We start from the raw sequence: 21260 nt of genomic DNA, 5'->3' as shown, positions 1-21260 counted from the left end.
CTAGTGATGTAGGCATTGCAGCAGTGTAGAGAATTAATGGTCGGTCTTTAATCGGTGTGCCTAAAATAAGAGGATTTATCAAATATTTCTTAATTTCTAGGAATGCGTTTTGGCATGCTTGATCCCATTCAAAAGGGACTCCTTTCTTCATAAGTTGCGAGAAAGGTTTGCATCTCCCAAACAAATTTGAGATAAACCTCCTAATATATGCTAGATGGCCTTGGAAACTCTTTAGTACATGTAAGTTTGTCGGTGGTGGCATCTTAACAATCGCCTTTATTTTACTTGGATCGATCTGAATACCGTTTTTTGTAACCACAAAACCGATAAATTTTCCAGAGGAAACTCCAAATGCGCACTTCATGGGGTTCATTTTTAGATTATGTTGCCTAAGACGCTCAAAAACCATTTCAAGGTGTTTCAGGTGGTCTTGTTCATGCTTTGATTTAACAACTATGTCGTCTATATAGCATTCAACAATCACATATAACAACCCGTCTAAGATGATTGTCATTGCTCATTGATATGTCGCCCCAGCATTTTTTAATCCAAAAGGCATTACTTTATAACAATATATGCCTTTAGGTGTGCGGAATGCTGTTAACTCTTCATCCTCAGGTGCCATTTTAATTTGATTATAGCCGGAACAACCATCCATGAAAGAAAATATTTCATGCCCCATAGTAGCATCAACTAGTATTTCATAGATGGGTATTGGGAAATCATCTTTGGGACATGCTTTATTCATATCCCTGAAATCTACACATATGCGTGTTTGACCATTTTTCCTTTTAACTGGTACAATAGTAGAGACCCATGTGGGATATTTGAGTTCTCTAATAAACCCTGCGGCTATGAGTTTGTCGACCTCGGCTTCTATTTGTGGAAGTATTTCAGGCCGGTATTTTCTTTGAGCTTGCTTCACTGGTGTGGCGTCATGTCACACAGCAAGATGATGGACAACTATGTTTGGGTCCAACCCAGGCATTTCTTCATAAGTCCAAGCGAATACGTCTCTATTTGCACACAGGAACTCATGATATTTTAGTTTATTTTCTTTGGACAAGTATTTGCTAATAAAAATTGGACGAGGATCATCAGTCGTACCAATATTTATTTCTTCCAAGTCATCCACGGTACATTGGTTGCCATCCTCCATTTGCGGAGATGCTTCTGTCATGTCCGTATACTCAGCCGAAGCCATACAAACCTCATATCCTAACCCATCCTTCATTTCTTTTAAAACATGGTCTTCGTGCAGAGCTTCGAGTTGTTCTTGAGATAACACCTTTTCGAATGGTACTAGTTGTCCCCGGCCATCACATAAGGACGGGCCAGTGGCGATGTCATAGCCCATTTGCTGCATCATGTACAAGACCCTGTTATCATAAAAAGAAATGGGTGAAGATTCATCATCTTTGTTAAACGAAGATATTTGTGTTGTATTTTTATTTTCACTTTCACCAACGTTTGAACGACGCGGCTCTTTTTGGGGTTGTTTTATTCTATATTGTACCACAGGAGGTAAAGGCGTAGGGAAATTAGTACCTTTCATGTCATGGGATTTGTCTATGACACGAAATATTGGGTCACCCTTCTTCCTTTGGTTGCTTGGTATATACTGATAGGTCTTTTTCTTTGACGAGGATTCTACGACCTCCTTTTCTACCACATTTGGCTCGGGTATTTTCCAGGATTTTGGCTTCTGCACCTTATCAACGGGCTCGAAGTAGAACTTTGCATCAGCATAGAAAGATTCGGCTATAGTGAATGGCTTCTTATCAGCGAATATTCTGATGTATCACCTGTCCGATCTATATATTTGATACACTGATGTAAAGTGGATGGCACAACTTGATTCTCGTGTAACCATGAGCGTCCAAGCAATGCATTATATGATGTAGCCGCATCAATCACGTGAAACTTCACATATGTGGATAGTGTATCCAATTTTAAAACCAACGAAATGGTACCCATAGCTTCTTGTCCTGATTGGTTAAATCCATGTATAACCACGTTAGACTTTCTCAAATCTCCCTTGGAATATCCAATCTTTTTGAGTGTACGCAATGGTAGCAGATTTATAGCTGACCCACCATCTATCATTATGCGATTTATTGGCAATACATCAATTTCGCCGAACATGAGAAGAGGTCTGTTGTGCTTCTTGGGGCCTAACAACATACCCTTATCTGTGAACGTCATATTTAGGACTTCAGATTCTTCTACCTCGGTTTGAGATACTTCTACTCTGTAGTCTTTAGGAAACGTGAGTGCCATGACAAGAGCTTTACGCATATTAGATGAAAGTCACAAATCATCATACACAGAAAGCATAGCTGGTATTTTCTTCAAATGTGCGATTACATCATACTTGACTGGCACCCTACATGCAGGGTCTGTCGAATCATTCGGAACTGCATCCTTACTTTTTGGTTCCTTTCTAGGTGGAGGATGAGGGTCTGCTAATTGACGACCTGATGTAAGATGAACCAGATCAACTTCTAACGGTTCTTCTTCAGGGAAGCACAGAGACTCGCCGTCATCCTCGAACACACCAATAGTGAGAACATTGAATTCTTCACTTGGTACTCTCATGCGCTTCATGGTGTGCTGATATATCTTTGGTGCGAAGCGCAGAGGAGGGGCTTCTTCCATCACTGGGGGTAGTACACGGCGTTTTGACCGCCGTTGCCCCCAATCTTGGGCTGCCCCATTACTGCAGGGAGTGTGAGCCTCTCCTTTATGCTGATCTTGCGATTTGGCAAGGCCTGGAATTATCATAGGAGAAGAACCATATTCGGAAATCAGTACTGCATCATCATAAGTAACCCTCATATTTGAAGATGCACAACTCACCGCTTCATCTTGGAGGGTGGCGACATTTGCTGAAGCCTTTTTCTTTCCCTTTGTCATGCTTTTGAGGAGATCCGCATCAATGGTCCCCTCATCGATCATTTTCTGGATGATATTCTTCACAACAAAGCAATCTTTGAGTGCATGGCCCAAAATGCGATGGTAGTGACAGAAATTTGGATCATCAAATTTTGAAGCTTCTTCCAACCTTTTGGGCTTGGGAAGTTCTATCAGACTCAACTCCTTTAAACCAGTGAAAAGGTCATCAATTTCTTCTACAAGAAAAGAGTACTCCCTATTTTGTCGTTCGCTTAGAGTTGGCCTCCTACCAACCTGTGCATCTCGCTGTCCTTGTTTCCTATAGGTGCTTTTCCGGGCTGAAACCGAGGTTTTACCGTCGTTGTCTCCATGGCTTGTGCAGACTTGGGTTTCATCGGCAACTTTTCACGCTGACCACCTTTGTCTGTAGGCTTGTTAAACGTCGTTTTTGTTCGACGAGCGACAAGCTGCATAAAATTTTCTATATTCGTGGATTTGGAAGTTAACTCTTCAAACGTGAGGGGCCTCACTCCTTGTAACTGGACAGCCACTTCTGAGCGGAGATTGTTCATGCACATGCTCACTGCAACTGGCTCAGTAATTGGTTGTGGGCAATGAAGACTTAGGTTTCTCCATCTATTTATGAAATCAGCTGCCCTCTCGTTGAACCCTTGTTCAGTTTGGGTCAACTCAGTTATGCCCACCGTCCTCTGCGTGCTATAAAAATGCTCAAGGAATGAGTTTTGCATTTGTCCCCTTGTTTTTATAGAGCTTGGAGGTAGCTTGCTGTACCAAGTGAAGGCAGGCCCGGACAATGTCTATACAAACTGCCTAAGGAGAAGTGCTCCGTTGTTAGCTGTATCCTGACAAGCAGCAAGGAAGTGTGCTATGTGCTCATGGGGAGATCCACTCCCGTTGAACTTACTAAACTGCGGTTGCCTGTAATTTGTTGGGAAAGGAACTAGGTCCACATCAGGTGGGTACGGCTTAACATACCCTGGCCGCATCGAGTACTGAGTTTGCATCAACTGCGACTTTACCCCTTCAGCGATCATTATTTGGATCGCCTCAAGGTTAAGCCCTGCTCCTCCATGTTGGTTGCTAGCACTTGCGCCACCATCCCCTTCATTTCCTTTGTTTTGGTTATTGCTCATCTGAACTCGAAGGGCTGCGAGCTCGTCTTCCTTTCGCTGAAGTGCTGCCATAAGGTTGGCTAATTGCTCTTCAACCGAACGAGTTTCATTCACGGCTAGGACTTGTTCTGTATGCTCTGCACTATGGCGGAGTTCTATCTCATTTTTAGAAGGACAAGGGGTACTGTCCGATAGGGGATTATAAGACCCACTATAGTTGGACCCAAGTTCTTCATAATCTGAACCCTTTTGGCTTCGTGTCGTACGACGGGGACCTTCTATGACAGTTTTGCGTGCCTTCTTCCTCTTGAAATGTATTGATGTGGAGGATGTTTCGCTCGTCTTGTCTGACGCCGCCCTGACACCAACTGGCATTGCTTGGAACACCTCGAATGATTTATTCTTGGTCTGCTTACGAGAGGGCCATGGAGACAAGCTCGTGGCCACCTCATTTGATGGATTTGATAGCCACTTGTTCACTTTAGCCGGACTGTCCTCATCTGATGGAACGTGTTCTGCCCCTTGGACTCTGCTTGACCCAGACTATGCCCGTACCGCCCTTTCTCTTTCTTTGTACATCGCCCTTCTTGAACGGACACGAGCAGCTTGGTTCACATACTCTTGGTGTTTAGGATGTTGCTGAATCAACTCTTGGTACTCAGGTCGTTGGGCCAGGGCCGCCGCTAGTCGCATGATGGCACCACCCTCATCATTTTGTGATGTGGATGCACCGGGAAGCTGTGACCTTATTGCTTGACACATGCATTTAACAACATCTGAGTCATCTGGATTCTGAACTTGGATCTTTGGACGAGTGCTTTTCCATCTCCCCTTGATAGACTAGCTCACATGAGAACGGTGTCGGCTCACCGCATCTTGATCTACGGCAGCTGGAAGATCAATCCAAGATCGACGGACATTTCTCTGTCGCCGTTGATGTCGCACTGGATCAAACAAACCTTCAAAGGACTCTCGTAAGATGGGTGCTTCTTCAAACAGAGGAACTGATGGTGCAGATGTTGGATCTATGTTGCCTGTTTTCAGGTCACCAGGTGTAAGGCACACTCCCTTCCATTCTAGGGAACGTTTTTGAATTATTCCGAAGCATTCCTCACTAGGTTTATGGGCCAGAGAGGGGACAAACTCGGGAGCATCGGCTCGAAGTATATTCCGAGCGTTGGTGGGCCTTCCTGTTGAAGACGACGCTGACGGCAATATGACCGCAACGCCGCCTCTTTTCCCAGGTAGCTTGGAGTTGGGTGTCTCCACCATCTTCTCTTTTCCCTTATAAACAAGTGGCGGAAACTCGGATTTCTCAAACACCACTTTGTTTCCCTTGTCCTTGGACTGCTAGCGGATGGATGGTCCTGCTTCAACAATCCTTCCTTTCATTACTGACACTGGAGCATGAGTAACCACTCTTGCAGAACTATGAGCAACCCTCTTTCTAGCATCCCTCATTTTCCTCTTTGCAGACTTTGACAAAACAGGTGTGAACCCCTCCATTGGTGGAGAAGTGACTTCTTCTTGATCTGGTACAACTGGAGATGCAGCAGTAGTCTTCCAACTTTCACTTAGTGAGGTCACGATAGGACCAATTGGCACATCAAGCCAGAGGTCACCAAAGCGAAGAGTCACAAACTGCTACACTTGGCCTTCCATACCTAGTGAAAATAGAGGAAAAATATATTAATCCTCGGAAATTTGATGTATTTGGGAGATATATTATGGGAAGTCATATGTCATATGCTATGTTGGAATTTCAAAGGTGAGGGAAGAAATAGTCCCACCGGGTGTGCCAGAATCTGATGACGGGAAAATGGCGGGCGTGAAAATACGCGTCCACGTCATTGATACGGAGTGAATAATTTAAATGCATGGAATAAAAATAGGATCAAACATTGCAGGTACTTTATTTCCAGAACTCTTACATTTACATAAAAGATCTATTAATTATATCTCCGTAGAGAAAACCCCTGATTAAGAATTCCAACATATCTATTACATAGCATCACAACACATGAGTACTACAAAATGTAGAATTAAAAGAAAACTACAAAATGTAGAAATAAAAATCCTCTTCACTGTCTTCGACGTCGGCGTACTCGGAGAGCCTTGAACTTCGTCTATGCTAACATATGCGTCGCACAACATTCATGATTTGACAATGTTCATTCATATAGCATGTTTATGCCTAGCTCATTAACCATCGCGAATATGTAATAGTTATCTTATTTACTGGTTAACTAGCCGGGCTAACGGTGTATATGCAATATAGGGCATAACTCTTTTTATGAGTTAAAGGCAGAATGTTGGGTTTACTTTATAGCAACGCATATAGCGTTGCCTCGACCCATTATATGCGAGGGCTATATAAAATTTGTTGATGACATATTCGATCACACTATATTATGTTTAGTGCGAGTAACATAGGATATGACCCTAGTTACTTTTCGATGCATGGTACAATTTTAATCTGTATGAGATATTATATTATGACATATGGGTTATGCTTAAATACAAGTTTTGCTAGTCTCGAACATATCATATATGGGCATGTGACTAAGTGAATCTAGTCAAATATTTATATGACTTCGGATTTGCGGTGCATGAGAATATTTTTATGAAGTTTCACTTCACTTGTATTAGTACTAACATCATGTAGCAACATTGTGCCCATGTGTAGCATACCCAAGTGAAGTATGTTGATTTCTTCACGCTTGTATTATCACTAACGTAGCACAACTTGTATGCTCGTAGTGTAACCAAACAGGAGTATATATCGATTTATGTTTTGCATGGGCAGATGAAGTATATGACAATTCTCAAAGTCTAGATATATGACCCTAAACCATGAAGATCAAAAGTCATGGGTATTCACTAGTACAAAATCCGAGCATGTGATGCTACTTCCTGAGACTAATGAACATATAGCCGCATGCACCAAGTTTACACCCTATACTGATGCATTTATGGGTCTAGAACAAAATGGGACTTTATGAAACCCAATCAATATGAGGTTTACTTCTATTTATATCCTTGGTTTGTATCAACATGGGATGCAAGATCACCATGAGACCAAACCATGATAGACATATTTTTATTCTTGAATTGTATCAACATGGGATACAAGATCGCCATGAGACGAAAACAAGATGAGCATAACTTTTGGTCGCACGTGTGCACTTAGTTTGCATCATTATAGGATTGAGGAGTGATATATGACCACTAGGCATCTCATGCATTATCTTGATTTGTTTCAACATGGGATCAAGATCACCATGAGACCAAGACAAGAAGAAACTTGTGAGTAGAACCGAAAATATATGAGATACATGGTAAGAATAAAGCATCGTCGATGGATATCTTGAATTGTATCAACATGGGATGCAAGATCACCATGAGACCAAAACAAGAAGGAATATATTTTTTGTTCTTGAATTGTATCAACATGAGATGCAAGATCCCATGAGACCAAACAAAGATAGACATATTTTTATTCTTGAATTGTATCAACATGAGATGGATGATCCCATGAGACCAAGACAAGATGAACATATCTTAACCATGGTTTGTATCAACAAGGGATGCTAGATCCCATGAGACCAAACTAGGTGTGCTATTTGGAGTGATCGTAGAACACCAATACTACTTCAGACATATGGTTCAAGAGGAATGCATCAAGAAGGGAGCAAGGAGGTAGCCATGTACTCTCACCTTGCCTTGGCTTTCCTCCCATACGTGTGAAGTGGTGATGTAGATGAGCAACGCTGGCATTTAGCAGCTTGTGGGCGGTGCAGATGATGAGCAGTGCGGCCGGCGACGTACGTAGACGACGGCGAGCGGACGGCCGGTGCCGACGGCGAGCGGACGGAACGAGACGGACGGCCGGCGGCAACGACGGCGAGCGGACGAACAGCCGGCAGCGACGACGGCGAGCGAACGGAACGGCCGGCGACGAAGCTAGCGGCGTTGCAGCGTATGTATGTGTGTGTGAGTGATGGACTGTATGAATGATGAGCGAGCAATGGATGGATCGATGATGAGCGAGCAACCTTGGCAACGTTGTTCTAGCTGGTATTTATAGGAGAGAAGAGAGCAGGCGAGGCCTTCGGCTGGACGCGCTCACGTCTTGTAATCATGGGATCGTGGGGGTTTGCCCACATTCTAGTCTAATCGTGCAGGAAACTTGGTCGAGTGGATTTCTTCTATGCGATCAGTTTTTTTAATGGCCTTTGAGAGTTTAGTTGGATGGGCCCAGCTGACTATAATACGTTTAATGCATGCAGGCCATACGTGGTGTGGCCATGGGCCGGCTAATTACTTAATTAGCTTTTAATCTTGCCGCATAATTAATCCATGCATAACACATGCATGCACGTAGCTCATACTTGCACCATACATGTACGTAGCCATATGTATGACTGGGCTAGCTAGGCCAAATTAATTATTGTGACACAGGACAACTTTTTTGGTTGATAATTATACGATGGCTTGACATTTTCTTTACGCATCATTGCGTGTTATATTATTTTACGCGAACATTATCGTTTCATTTTTCTTAGAGGTGACAGAGTAATGCTTGTAAATATGATAAAATATTTTGGCAATATTAGCGTCGTCTATGAAACTTTGAATTTGTGCCAACATCGGAATTTCGCCATTGATAATGGCATATGTGTATGAAAGTCATATGTCCTCTAATTTAGATGGCGATATGGCTCATTTTCTTCCCCCCCTTTTTTGGGGTCTACCATTTTGTCATGGTATTTTTATCCGTGTATTCGGCAAATCGCCTTTTTTGGTTTCGTTATTTTATGTAATGGTTCAATTTGAATAATATCAAAGCACTGTCTTTTACTTTTGGCCAAAATCGGTGCCAACAGCAGGGGGCAAAGAGGAAGGCACGTCCTCGAATGAAAATAATGCCTCTTTGCACACAAAAGCATAATAATTTTTTTGCTGAAATCTAGTGCATAGATATCAGATTTGGTGGCAAGTAAACATGCACTTTTTAATTTAATTTCAGAAGCAACACTAGATGGTTTATTATTAGGCTTCATTTGTTGCTCAAATTCTTTTGCCACAATCTGATTTTCACTCTTATTTTTCTCCTGTTTTGCTTTATTAGCTCTATTAATATCATCTTTCAAAATGGAATCAGGAGTCATAGGAAAGCAAAGTAATATTTTTATCCTTATGAACAAGAGTATACTGATTGTTTCTACCATGGTGTAGAGATTTTTTATCAAATTGCCATGGTCTACCAAGTAATAAGGAACATGCTTGCATAGGTACCATATCACAATCAACATAATCAGCATATGTAGAGATACTAAAATGCACACGAACAGTACGTGTTACCTTAACCTTGCCGCAGTTGTTGAATCATTGGATGTAGTAAGGATGTGGATGTGGTCTTGTGGTGAGAGATAGCTTCTCTACCATCCCCATGCTAGCCAAGTTGTTGCAGCTCCCTCCATCTATGATGACGCGAATAGAACGTTCCTTCACAACTCCCTTTGTATGGAACAAATTATGCCTCTGATTTTGCTCAGCTTGTGTAACCTGCACACTCAAAACACGTTGAGCAACCAAACATTCATACCTGTCAGCATCTTCAGGAGCCATGTATTGCGTCTCATGATCAGAATCATCTCCACCGTGTTCTTCACGTGTAATAAGAGCCAAAATCTCCTCATCATAGTCACTAGCAGACTCATACCCACCATCCTCAGTAGCAATCATCACACGCCGAAATTTGCATTCTCTCGCATAATGACCTCTTCCCTTACAACGACGACAAATAATATCACTTGTGTGCCCTGTTGATGCCATGGAAGAAGAAGAGCTCTGTGCAGGCCCGGCAGGTGTGCTCTTGGCAGATAGTGGTGGTTGTGCCTGCTATCTTGTATCACGGTTGGAGGTGGCACCTGATGGAGGTGATGGTGAAGTGGAAGTAGACGATGCACGTGGTGTCCATGATGAAGGTTGACCTGCAGAAAAGTTAGTTCGCGACAATGCTTGTCGATCTTGCACTTCACGTTCAGCTTTACAAGCAAGATGGAATAAACGAGTGATATTATTATACTCCTTATACTCTAGAATCGTTTGAATCTCTCTATTTAATCCACCCATAAAACGTGCAAGCATAGCTTCATTATCCTCAACAATACCACATCTAATCATGCCAGTTTGTAATTCCTGATAATATTCCTATATATATTTTTTTCCTTGTCTTAAACGCTGCAATTTTTGAAGTAATTCACGTTGATAATATTGTGGAACCCAACGAGTACGCGTAGCAGTTTTCAAAGCAGCCCAAATAGTTGGAATATTATTCGGATATAATCTACGATGTTCACACCACCACACACAAGCAAAACTAGTGAAAGCACAAAGTGCAGCAGCAACACGTCTCTCTTCGGGATATTCTAAACATGTAAAACATTGTTCGGTTTCTAACTCCCAAGTAAGATATATATCAGGAACATATCTACCCTCAAATGGTGGAATATTCAATTTCAGTTTAGGAAGATGGTCATGATCTCGTACCTGAGCTGGTAATGCAGCCCTACCATTGCGATTATTTGCATGTGGGCGACCGTGTGCTGGTGGTTGCACGTAGTTCTGATTTTGATCAACTTCATACTCGTAATCTCGCGCATATTCATCATCCTCCTCGGCACTAGCAGCAGCAATAGCAGGAGCCAAAGAAGCATCAACAGCAGGTACAGCAGCTCCAGAAGTTTGACCATCCTCAATAGGAACACGCTTCGCTCGTCCGAACTGATTTGGAAGGGGGCGTTGTTGTTTTCGTTGTAGAGGTGCGATAGCTGCAGCCGGCGGCGGTGGTGGAAAACGCGAAAGCAATTCAGCAAACTTGTTATCGAGCTTTGTTTCGAACGTCTTCTCCATGCCATCTATCTTCTCCATGGCCTCTTCCAATCTGTTTAGAACATCTTGCACCTGTCCACTCATCATTTGCTGAAACTTATCATGAAGCTCCTTGTTCGTCAAGTTCTCCCAGTCAGTCTCATCGGCGTGTGATCCTGCCATGGTTAGCATAAATAGAAACACAAAAAAATATGATTCTACAGACTACTAACAAGTGGTGGTGGTGGGTGTCACAAATCCGTCAAGCAAATCTCAAATTCTTACCAGTTCTTACCCAACAGCAGGCGGTGATCGGCAACCGCTATAGTCAAAAACTCTCAAAGCTTGGATAGAGCGATTACCAGGGAGAGTCAAACGCACGACGTAGATGTATGTGGAGCTAGGAAGGCTTATAATATGGTAGAAAAAAGGGTCAGCAATAATCAATTCAGAGATGCAAAGTTGAATAAACGCTCAACGACGGTACTGTGTTGGTCCTAGGCTAGACCGTATTAGAGACGCGAGCCTAGCACACGAACAAAATCACGGCGCTGCACGTAAACAAGGGAAAAGCACACTCTGGATTTTTTTTCGCTCTATTTTTTTTGCGCTCCTGTTTTTTGTGTGAAAAATCACTATAATGGCGAGTGTCTCAAAACTCTTCGCAGGTCAAAATGACAGGATGGGCACGAAATTTTTTGACTATTTTTTTGGAAATCAGGCAGCGACGACGAAGAAGTGTGACAAAAAATCACTATGATGGCACGTGGCTCAAAAGACTCAGAAAAGCCTAAAAATAGGATAGGGAAAAATATTTTTGGTCGCCGAAATTTTGGCCTAAAAACTGCCCGGGGGTCTCCAGACTCGTTTTTTTCCAAACTCTTTTTTTTTCGAGACCTACTCAGGCAAGGAAACACGAAACGGAAAATAAAAGTATCTCGAAAACAAACCTAATATGAAAAGAAGTCAGATTGGTGGTGGATATATGGTGGTAGGATATGGCAGCGATGGTGGTATATGGTAGCGGTGGTGGTATATGGATATGGATCGGTGGTGGTATATGGATACGGATTGGTCGTTGTATATGGATACGGATTCAGAGCAGTGGCGGATAAGCGGTGGTGGTAGATGGCAGGGGCGATGATGATGGTGCGGCGGCGGCGTGACAACTTATGACCAGAACTCGAAACTCTAAAAGACTATACTCTAAGACCAGCAACTTGACACGACGATGCAACCGCAAATTCAACCAAGCAAAAACCCTAAAAGATTATGCAAAGGCTCAGACTAGTTCGGATATGATGAACTAACCCTAATTTTTTTGTGGCTTTTTCGTGGACTGTAGGTATGAAGAACAGACTCGATCTAAACTACGAAAAACTGTAAAATCTCACCGAGCAACCTAGAAATCTGATAGCACTTGATAGAGGCGAAGGTATCCCGATGTTTCGATGAGATGTTGGCTATCGTTTTCTGTGGGAGTCGACCTTGACGATCCGACTACGAATGTGCGAGACGTCGCGCCTTAGCAAATGCTAAACCAACTTCCGAGGGTTATTGACCACGCCGGAGCACGATCAACCTGACCACGAAGGTCTGTTTCCTGCGAGCAAACGAAGAACAAGCAAGAAACTAAGATGCAATCTGGATATTGCGAATATAAGAGGAAAGCTTTATTGATGAAGGTGGGGTTCTGTGACACCTTTATCTGGTCACTGAACACAAGCGAAGTGCACGAAGTTGCAGCTATGGCGAACTTTTAATCTAAACAAAACCCAAAGTCTAAACGTCGCCCTAAGGGCTGTATATATGGAGGAAGAGGGGGGAATTTCGTGGCCCTTGAGGGAGGCGTCCGAAACCAACCCGAACTCTTGTTTCCCCACACATACGGACTCTAAAAACATCCTATATTAAGTATTTCGAAATTACATGGGCCTAGCCCAATAATAAGGTGACGCAACACTTAGAATAGCCTCTGGAAGAATACTATGAAGTGGCATCTTGTATATTTCGTCCAAGGTTTCATGCGTGGTGGCTTCAAAGTCCTGAAATCATCACTTGAAACTCCGTTCTTGTTTCCCTTGCGCATGCCATCAACTCCATGCTTGTTTTTGCTCCAATGTTCATCCTCCCCCAAGCTAGGCCCTTCATTTGTAAGCAAAACAAATGTATCCAATTTAGGCATCATCATATTCTCATGAACATTAGAGTCATTACCAAGAAACGAAAGTACCAGGTAATTTAATTGGCGTGCGCGAGCTCTAGTAATCGGTCCAGTATGTATAGTAGCAGGGGTTGTGGGTGTAACAATGGTATTGATGTCCTCATCTTATTACTTTGCTCGATGCGGCTCCTGTCTATTTCCATTTTATTGAGTGTGTCCTTGTAGATGAGGTTTAGCCTGCTGCCGCCGTCCATGAGCACTTTAGTGAGCCGAAAGCCATCCACAATTGGATTGAGGACCGAGGCAGCTGGTGCCCGGACTGAACGGAATCTTAGTTCGTCACGGGCATTGAAAGTTATGGCCGTGTCGTTCTAGGGGTTTATTGCTGCGACTTGGCAGACTTCGGCGAGGTCGCGAAGTATCCTCTTGTGCCGATTGTTTGAAGCGAAGTCTCGAAGACCGTCAATACTCTCAGGTCGCCGTCCTCCGGGGGATGTTGCTCGGGGGTGTCTTTGGTGAGGATATCCTTGCCGCCCCTGGCCATTTGCCAGCTGTCACAGCCCCAGATCAGCCCTTGTTTGACTTTGCTTGTTCCTCATGTCATCATGTTTAATTTTCAAAGAAACTTGAAATGGGGATGTTGAAACCCTAGCACCAGCATTCAACTAGGTTCAAATAAACAATATTTTCAATAAACCCAAAATGCCTTTGAAAATGTTCATAATTTTTGATAAAGGTGAAAACCTCTGCCAAAAATGATGCCAATATTTCTAGGTCATTTCTGGATTTTTTTTGGATTAAATCATAAGTATTTGAATTGGAGCATTTAATGCTATAAATATTTTAAATGCTTCAATAATTCTGAAAACATCTGAGGGCTGTTAGTAAATATTTTAAAAGTGCCCACAAATTTTCTCAGGAGTTTTTAAAATGGTTTAGTATTATTACTAAATCAAAAACAGAAAAGCAAAATAGAAAAAACTGAATTAAAAGAGAGAGAGAGAGAGGAAACCTCACTGTGCAGCCCACCACCGTAGTGGCCTACTGGCCAAAGCCAGCCCAGCCCAACTTCTCTCCCCTGTCGTCTTCCTCCCCGCGCCAGTAGGACGCCGTGGGCGCGTGGTCGCCGCGCGCATGCCAGCTCCTGCTTCCACCGCGACGCCGACTCTTCTAGACGCGCCACGGAGACGCCCAGAGGTCTCTCTCCCCTCCCCCTCACCCGTGGTCTCTCCCCTCTCCTCTGTCTCACTCTCTCACGCAGACACCGAGCGTGCCGTCACCACCGTTCGCTGCCACCGTGCCCAGAGCCGCGCCCTCACTCTTCAGCCATGCCCAAAGGCTCCGTCTCGTCGCCCTCGACCTCCCCGCCGAGCCATGCATCGCCGGACGCCCTGTGACGACGCCTCCGAGCTCGTCACCGCCGCATCTGCCGCCAGACTTCGCCCGCCGATCTGCGTCGTCCAATGCCTCCCCGAGCTCAACGACGGCGCCGTTCGAATCTCTGTGAGGCTCCGGTCCTTTTCCCCCTAACCACCTCGTCGATTTCACCCTGTAGCTGCCGTCCTCATGAGCTCCGAAGCTCGCCGCCGTCAGGCCACATCGCCGCCATGGCCAGAGCTAGCTATGACCGCAACCAAGCACTGCAACATGCTCAGCACGCCGTCAGGAGCCTAGAACACTCAACCGTTGCTCCTGCTGTGCACTGCAGCGTCGTTCCGTCGGTCCCGTAGCCCCGGCCGCCGCTAACCTCAATGCCGGCGCTGCTTCCGGCCACCCCACGGCCTCCCGCGTGTTCCATTGGATGGGCGCGAGTGCTAGCTACCCATAGCACCCATCCGCGCGTCGAATGGACGCCGGAGCCGCGATTCGGGCGTGCCTCCGCCGTGGCCAGAGGTCACCGGCGGCTAAGCGCCGGCCTAACCCCGATTAGGCTAGTGCTAATGATGCCCTGTGCCATTGACATGCGGGCCCTCTGCTTAACTAATCGGCTAACCAAATAGTTTAAGGTTAATCTAATTACCGTGGGGCCACGTGTCAGTTTTGACTACGCTGACGTGTCCGTTGACCCGACCCCACCTGTCTGTGACACAAAATGTCACAGGGTCACTGACCAGTGGGTCCCGCTGGTCAGGTTTGACCCTGGCCAGCCCGTTGACTCACTGACGCGGTGATGACATCATGCTGACGCAGTATTACATTTTCTGGATTTATTTTTAGTCAGGAATTTCCAGAAAATAGTGCAAACTTCTAAAATTCATAGAAATTCAACCGTAGCTCCAAATCAAACAAGTTATATATGAAAAATTATCTGAAAAATGCAATCTATCCATCTGTATCATTTTCATGCATGTCAAACTAAGTTATACCTGCTGTATAGGTGAAAACATGATAATGCACTATTTGAATTCATAGTTTGAATTTGAATTTGAACCTTGAGTTCAAATCAACCCAAACCTTTCTGTTGCTAGTTGCATTAGGCCAAATCACGTCATATTGCCATGTCATGATCATGCATCATATTGTGCATTGCATTGATTGTGTTCTTCCTTGTTTGCCGGTGATTGTCCCCTCTCGATAGCCGTGATTCCGACGATGAGATCGATGACACCGATGAAGAGCTATACTATCTTCGGAAGTGTCAGGCAAGCAAAACCCCCCTTGTCCATTCCGTTACAAACCCACTCTCTCTCGCTCCTGCTCTCTTTTACTACATTAGGACAACAACGATTCATCTGTTACTTGTTGCGGTAGTTGAACCCCTTATCCTCTGCATGACCTTTCATTGCCACAGTAAATAGATGAAACCCACTAGCATGAGTAGGAGTTGTTTGAGCCCTGATGTGCCTACTCATTCATGCTTGTTTGTCATGCCTGCTATTGCTTAGAGTGGTGTCAGGTCTGATTCATCGGGGATGAATTGGAATGGTGATGAACATGTCCTAATGTGTGTGAGCTAAGTGTGTGAACACGATTTGGTAAAGGTAGCGGTGAGAGGCCATGTAGGAGTACATGGTGGGTTGTCTCATTGAAGCCGTCCTCAGGAACTGAGTTCTGTGTTTGTGATCCATGATACAGTTACTACCACGCATTGGGCCCGAAACCAATGGACCCTCTCGGCTTCTTAATCACCCTTGTCCTCTGTCCAGGAGTTGCAAGTAGTTTCTGGTGTTTGTAGTATGCTGGAGGCCGTGGACAGCGCTGACCGAGGGGTGGGCTGTGATGCGGTAGGCACGTGGCACGGTGTACCGGGCGCCCTTTTGGTGTCTCGGGAACCCTGCACACATCGTTCGGGGCCGTATGTGGAAACCTCGGCCGGACTCCCTGCGGATGGAACCTGAATAGGCGATAAACCTAGACAAGAGACTTGATCGTTTAGGTAGACTGTGGCCGACATCCTCGCTGGGCTTCCGCTTGAAGGTTGCCGAGTACATGTTGTGTAAACGGCGGTAAGTGGTGAGAGCGTGTGTGACGAAGTACACCCCTGCAGGGTTAACATCATCTATTCGAATAGCCGTGTCCGCGGTAAAGGACTTCTGGGTTGCCTATAACAGTTCATAGACAAGTGAAAGTGGATACTCTAAAATGCGCAAGATAAGCGTGAGTGCTATGGATGGCGTTCTCGTAGGGAGACGGGAGCGGATCCATAGTGGAGTATTGATATGGTGATTATGTGGACTCGTGTGCGCCACCTCAAAGAGTTACTTGCAGTCATAGTTTAGGATAGCCACCGAGTCAAAGCTGGCTTGCTGCAGTCAAACTCCACCACCCCCCTTTGTTGATACCGATGCATATGTAGCTAGTTCTGATGTAAGTCTTGCTGGGTACATTTGTACTCACGTTTGCCTATTTTATGTTTTGCAGAGAGACGCCAGTCTCGCTAGTAGTTCCGTGTGGACTTCGACGTTTAGCTTGATACCTCAGCTACGATCTTGTGCCCTCGGCAGGATCCAGTAAATAGTCAGCCTTCTCAGCCTTTTTCATTTGTAGATGTCTGTACTCAGACATGTTAAGCTTCCGCATGTGCTTTGACTTGTATGCTCTGAATGTTGGGTCATGAGACCCATGTTTGTAATATCTGGCTCTTCGGAGCCTAATGAATAAATACTCTGAGTCGTAGAGTCTTGTTGTGATGCCATGTTGTATTTGCACATATCGAGCATATTGTGTGTATGATTGAAATGCTTGGTATGTGTGGGATCCGACAATCTAGTTGTCTATCCTTAGCAGCCTCTCTTATGGGGAAATGTAGTCTTGTGCTTCAATGAGCCAGTAGTCCGCTACAGCCCGGTTCACCGGAGTCCTGCTAGCCCAGCACTACTGCTCCGGAACACTTGACTGGCCGGCATGTGATTCACTTCGTTCCTGTGTCTGTCCCTTCGGGGAAATGTCACGCGGTGACATCCGGAGTCCTGCTTAGCCTGCTACAGCCCGGGTTCCCGGAGTCCTGTTAGCCTAGTGCTACAGCCCGGATTCGCACGCTGCTGACCGACACGTTCGATGTTGATTCATGTATGCCTGTCCCCATACGTTAGTGCCGCTTTGGGTTCACGACTAGCCATGCCGGCCCGGGTTCTCTGTCATATGGATGCTAGCGACATTGTCATATACGCGAGCCAAAAGGGGCAAGCGGTCCCGGGCCATGGTAAGGCGACACCCGTGGGAGTACCGTGCGTGAGGCCGCAAAGTGATATGAGGTGTTACAGGCTAGATCGGTGTGACTTGGAATCGGGGTCCTGACAGCGTTGGTATCAGAGCCTGACTGCCTGTAGGATTACCAAGCCAAACTGGTCGAAGTTGAGTCTAGAAATGCTTTAGTTATATAAGGGAATTGATTGTGGGAGGGAACGTAGGGCTCTTTTTACTCCTTTACCTTATGGCCTTCTGATCTGAGTCACTCTCTTCTCTTCTACGGGGATTAAGAACTAGGCCTTCTCATCTTTCTATCAGGATCACGTGTTACTAATCCGTAGACTCATAGGATTGTTGGATTCAAGCCCCTGTTTAGTTTCTACTACTTTCAGTATGTTGTCAGTTGAACCAGAACCTTGATATGATGTTGTTAAGTGACTATGCAAATCCTTGTGAATGTCTCAAATCTTTTTCTGAGCATTTACAGCCGTTATGCTGTCCGAGTCATCCCAGGTTTCTAAACCATCTGATGCATTTGCAAAATCTTTTCCCTCTGGTTTCGTTGTTCTTTTAGGCCAGGTTAATCACACTAATTGCTGAGTTGAGGTATTCTATTGCCTCGGCATATATGTTGGAGTTATTATTATGACCCTAGGTGTCTTAGAAGATTACCTAGTAAACTAGCTATGTTTTGTGTTCCCGGTGTGATGATTCTGGCCATCATTCTCGAAAGCATCCCGTGATGCCATTTAGTTAGTAGGTATTCTACTCCTGGGGTTTGAACCCGAGATTCACCCCACTTCATGTTGTTAGTATTTGCTAGTTCCCTCAAGATATTAGTAACCTTTGCGATAGTCTTCGAGGTCCGTGGTATTTCCTTCTTCCAAATACCATGAACCATTATGGCAGAACTTCTTTTAACCAAAAGATCACAACCAGGGCGCTCTTGAGGAGTACTCCATTCATATTGTGACTCTGCCAGTCCTTCCTCCTCTGCATGGGTTGTCCAGAAGAAATATGTTGAAATTGCTCGACATACTAATCCATGCATCCACAACTCAGAAAAACATATGTTCCTTTGGGTTGTCCCTCCTTAGTTATTTTCTGGCCCTCGTCTATCAATTGATAGTCAGGAGTAATTGTGCATTTGTGTTATCGATGCCTATTATTCTTGTGGTCTGTCAAGCCATTCTAATCCGGAATGACTAGGAGAAACAAACTCCAGTACCTCGTCCCTCTCTGGGATTGGGTCAAGGTAGTTGTATTCCGCAGATCAAATGCCTAACCAGCTTTTGTTCTGTTCTACCCTGGAGTGTTACCATCTTTATGTCAAGAATGTCATGAGAATTGCACCACCTCTTATGAATTCTTGACGCAGTGATACTCCTCGCCATCATCACTCATTTCTTGGTCCCGTGTTGTTGCAACCGGAATGCCGACAAGTGAACTATGATGTGTGAAATCAATACTCCTAGCAACTCAGTTGCTTGGTAGTTAAAGGACAATAATTTCATCCTTAGCGTGTTGGTTACTGAATCATATCCTAAGGTTGATCATGCTACCCAGTCCTTATTTCCGGTGCACTCTTTGATCAATGAGTTAGGATTATTCAATCCCTTGCTTATTTGATCATATCGTCTTGCTCTGAAAGGCAAGATTGTTCTCAAGCCTAGTAACATATCGGTGGTACGTGATTTTCCGAATATCTTCTCGGGAGTATCACCAGGTTGTCACCTGACCACTATGATGAATTCGTGATCAAGTTGGTTTCCTGTAAACCACCCCTTCTCCAAAAATCCGTCTTCGATACCCCTGAGCTAGTTGGTCAAGATAAACAACAACTTGGAGAGTTGGAAGATAAAAGCTTGCCAGCTTAGTTCATTTCAAGGGATATATTTGCGTGTGTTGAAGATAGATGATATCTTCATTGATTGGTCCCTGTGATGAGTTGTTGGACCTATTGTTGTATCAAGACTTTGATTTGAGTATGGGCTATCATCAAATCAAATCAGAACCAACGATGTTCATAATGTTGTCTTACTCGTGGTTGATCCCTCAAGCATACACCATTATATCTTTTGGGTCTGACCAATGCTATCACTTGTTCACATAATTATGGAATTCCATCTCCATGGAAACCTGGATGAATTGTTGTTGAGCCCATCAGCAACACTGCTACCTTCTCCATGACTCGTGTTGAACATCCAGCTAGTATTGGAAACTTTATAAGCATTATCTTCGTGTTCCGTTCATGAGGCATATGTTTGGATGAAAGTATTGACTTCCTCTAATTCACGTGCATCTGATGCAAGTTGCCGTCGTGGATTTGAGAAAGTCAATGTTGCCTCTTTTGGAATCATCCCAAGTCAGTTATGCACGTGCGAAGTATTCCGTGGTCTGTTAGACTGATCATCTTCATTCCATATGAATTCTCTAGCACACTAAGCCACTGATTGATTTGTTCAAGGAAAAGGAGTTGTTGTGCAAATCCTAGGTCATGCACAAGACTTCGTTACCCTAGATGATGGTTCCCCACCTGAACTCGGTAGTGTTTTATCATAAGACTACTATGTGGTCATGCTTGTCTGGGACAGCGTGTTCACATGTGTTTGTAGCAGAACCAGCTCATGTTTTGGAGCTTGCTATCGTAGTTCATCCCCTGAGAATCTCGCAACGTCATCTCGTCGATTTGTGTTGCAAACTTTCATTTTCCTTCTAGACGTGATGAGTCTGGAATATCCTGACACCAACCAGATCTGAATCTCGGGCAGATATGATGGTTGGAACATTTTCCAAGAATTATAATATTGGTCTCTCGATAACCGGTAAAGTGGATGTTGTGGCCAACACACCCAGCCGGAAGACCTATTATGGTAGTATCTTGATTGAGTAAGTTGGCCACCTCCCCATAAGGATTTCTTAGGATTTATTCCACTAGTTATTCCTTATGGATTCCTACGCTCCCGAAGTCCGACCTACTACTTGATGTTCAAGATACCAAACCACATCTAATGGGTTATGCTAGAACATCAAGGAGAACATCAGAAGCGGAGTGCTAAATGTCTCTCGGTCGATCATCCAGATTTTGCTCCCTTGGCTTCGCTAAGGTGAAATCTGAGAAAGTGTTGTCCTCCTTTGCACCTGCATCCTCCATCACCATTCATCATGGTAGTATGATGTGTTGCCAGGATCCTCGACACGGATGTTGGTAAAACCTTGATGAATATGGAAATGCTCAAGTTCTTGAGAGCACGCACAAGCACTAGGTGTTATCATCGGCACTAACTGGAATTGCTCCCAGTTTCCTTCGGTTATGCTAAACCTTTCAAACAGTGGATTCACTCTCTACTGTTGAGCTTTTCCCCAGTTACTAGAATCATTCCTAGCATTTGCATTTTTTGTTCCCAGCTTGCACCGTCATTGTGCCATCCTACCTTGGATTACCCTTCCCAGTAATTACTAATAAGGACCATCTTCAAAAGTGGTCCCACCAGGGGTTCCGACCATTTCCGGTGATAAGCAAATCACCCCTTGTGTTGTCTTCAACAAGGTATTCCACATCG

This window comes from Aegilops tauschii, chromosome 5 (genome assembly GCF_002575655.3).
Source record: "Aegilops tauschii subsp. strangulata cultivar AL8/78 chromosome 5, Aet v6.0, whole genome shotgun sequence".
In the NCBI taxonomy this organism is placed as follows: domain Eukaryota; kingdom Viridiplantae; phylum Streptophyta; class Magnoliopsida; order Poales; family Poaceae; genus Aegilops; species Aegilops tauschii.
Note: the sequence above shows the minus strand (reverse complement) of the source record.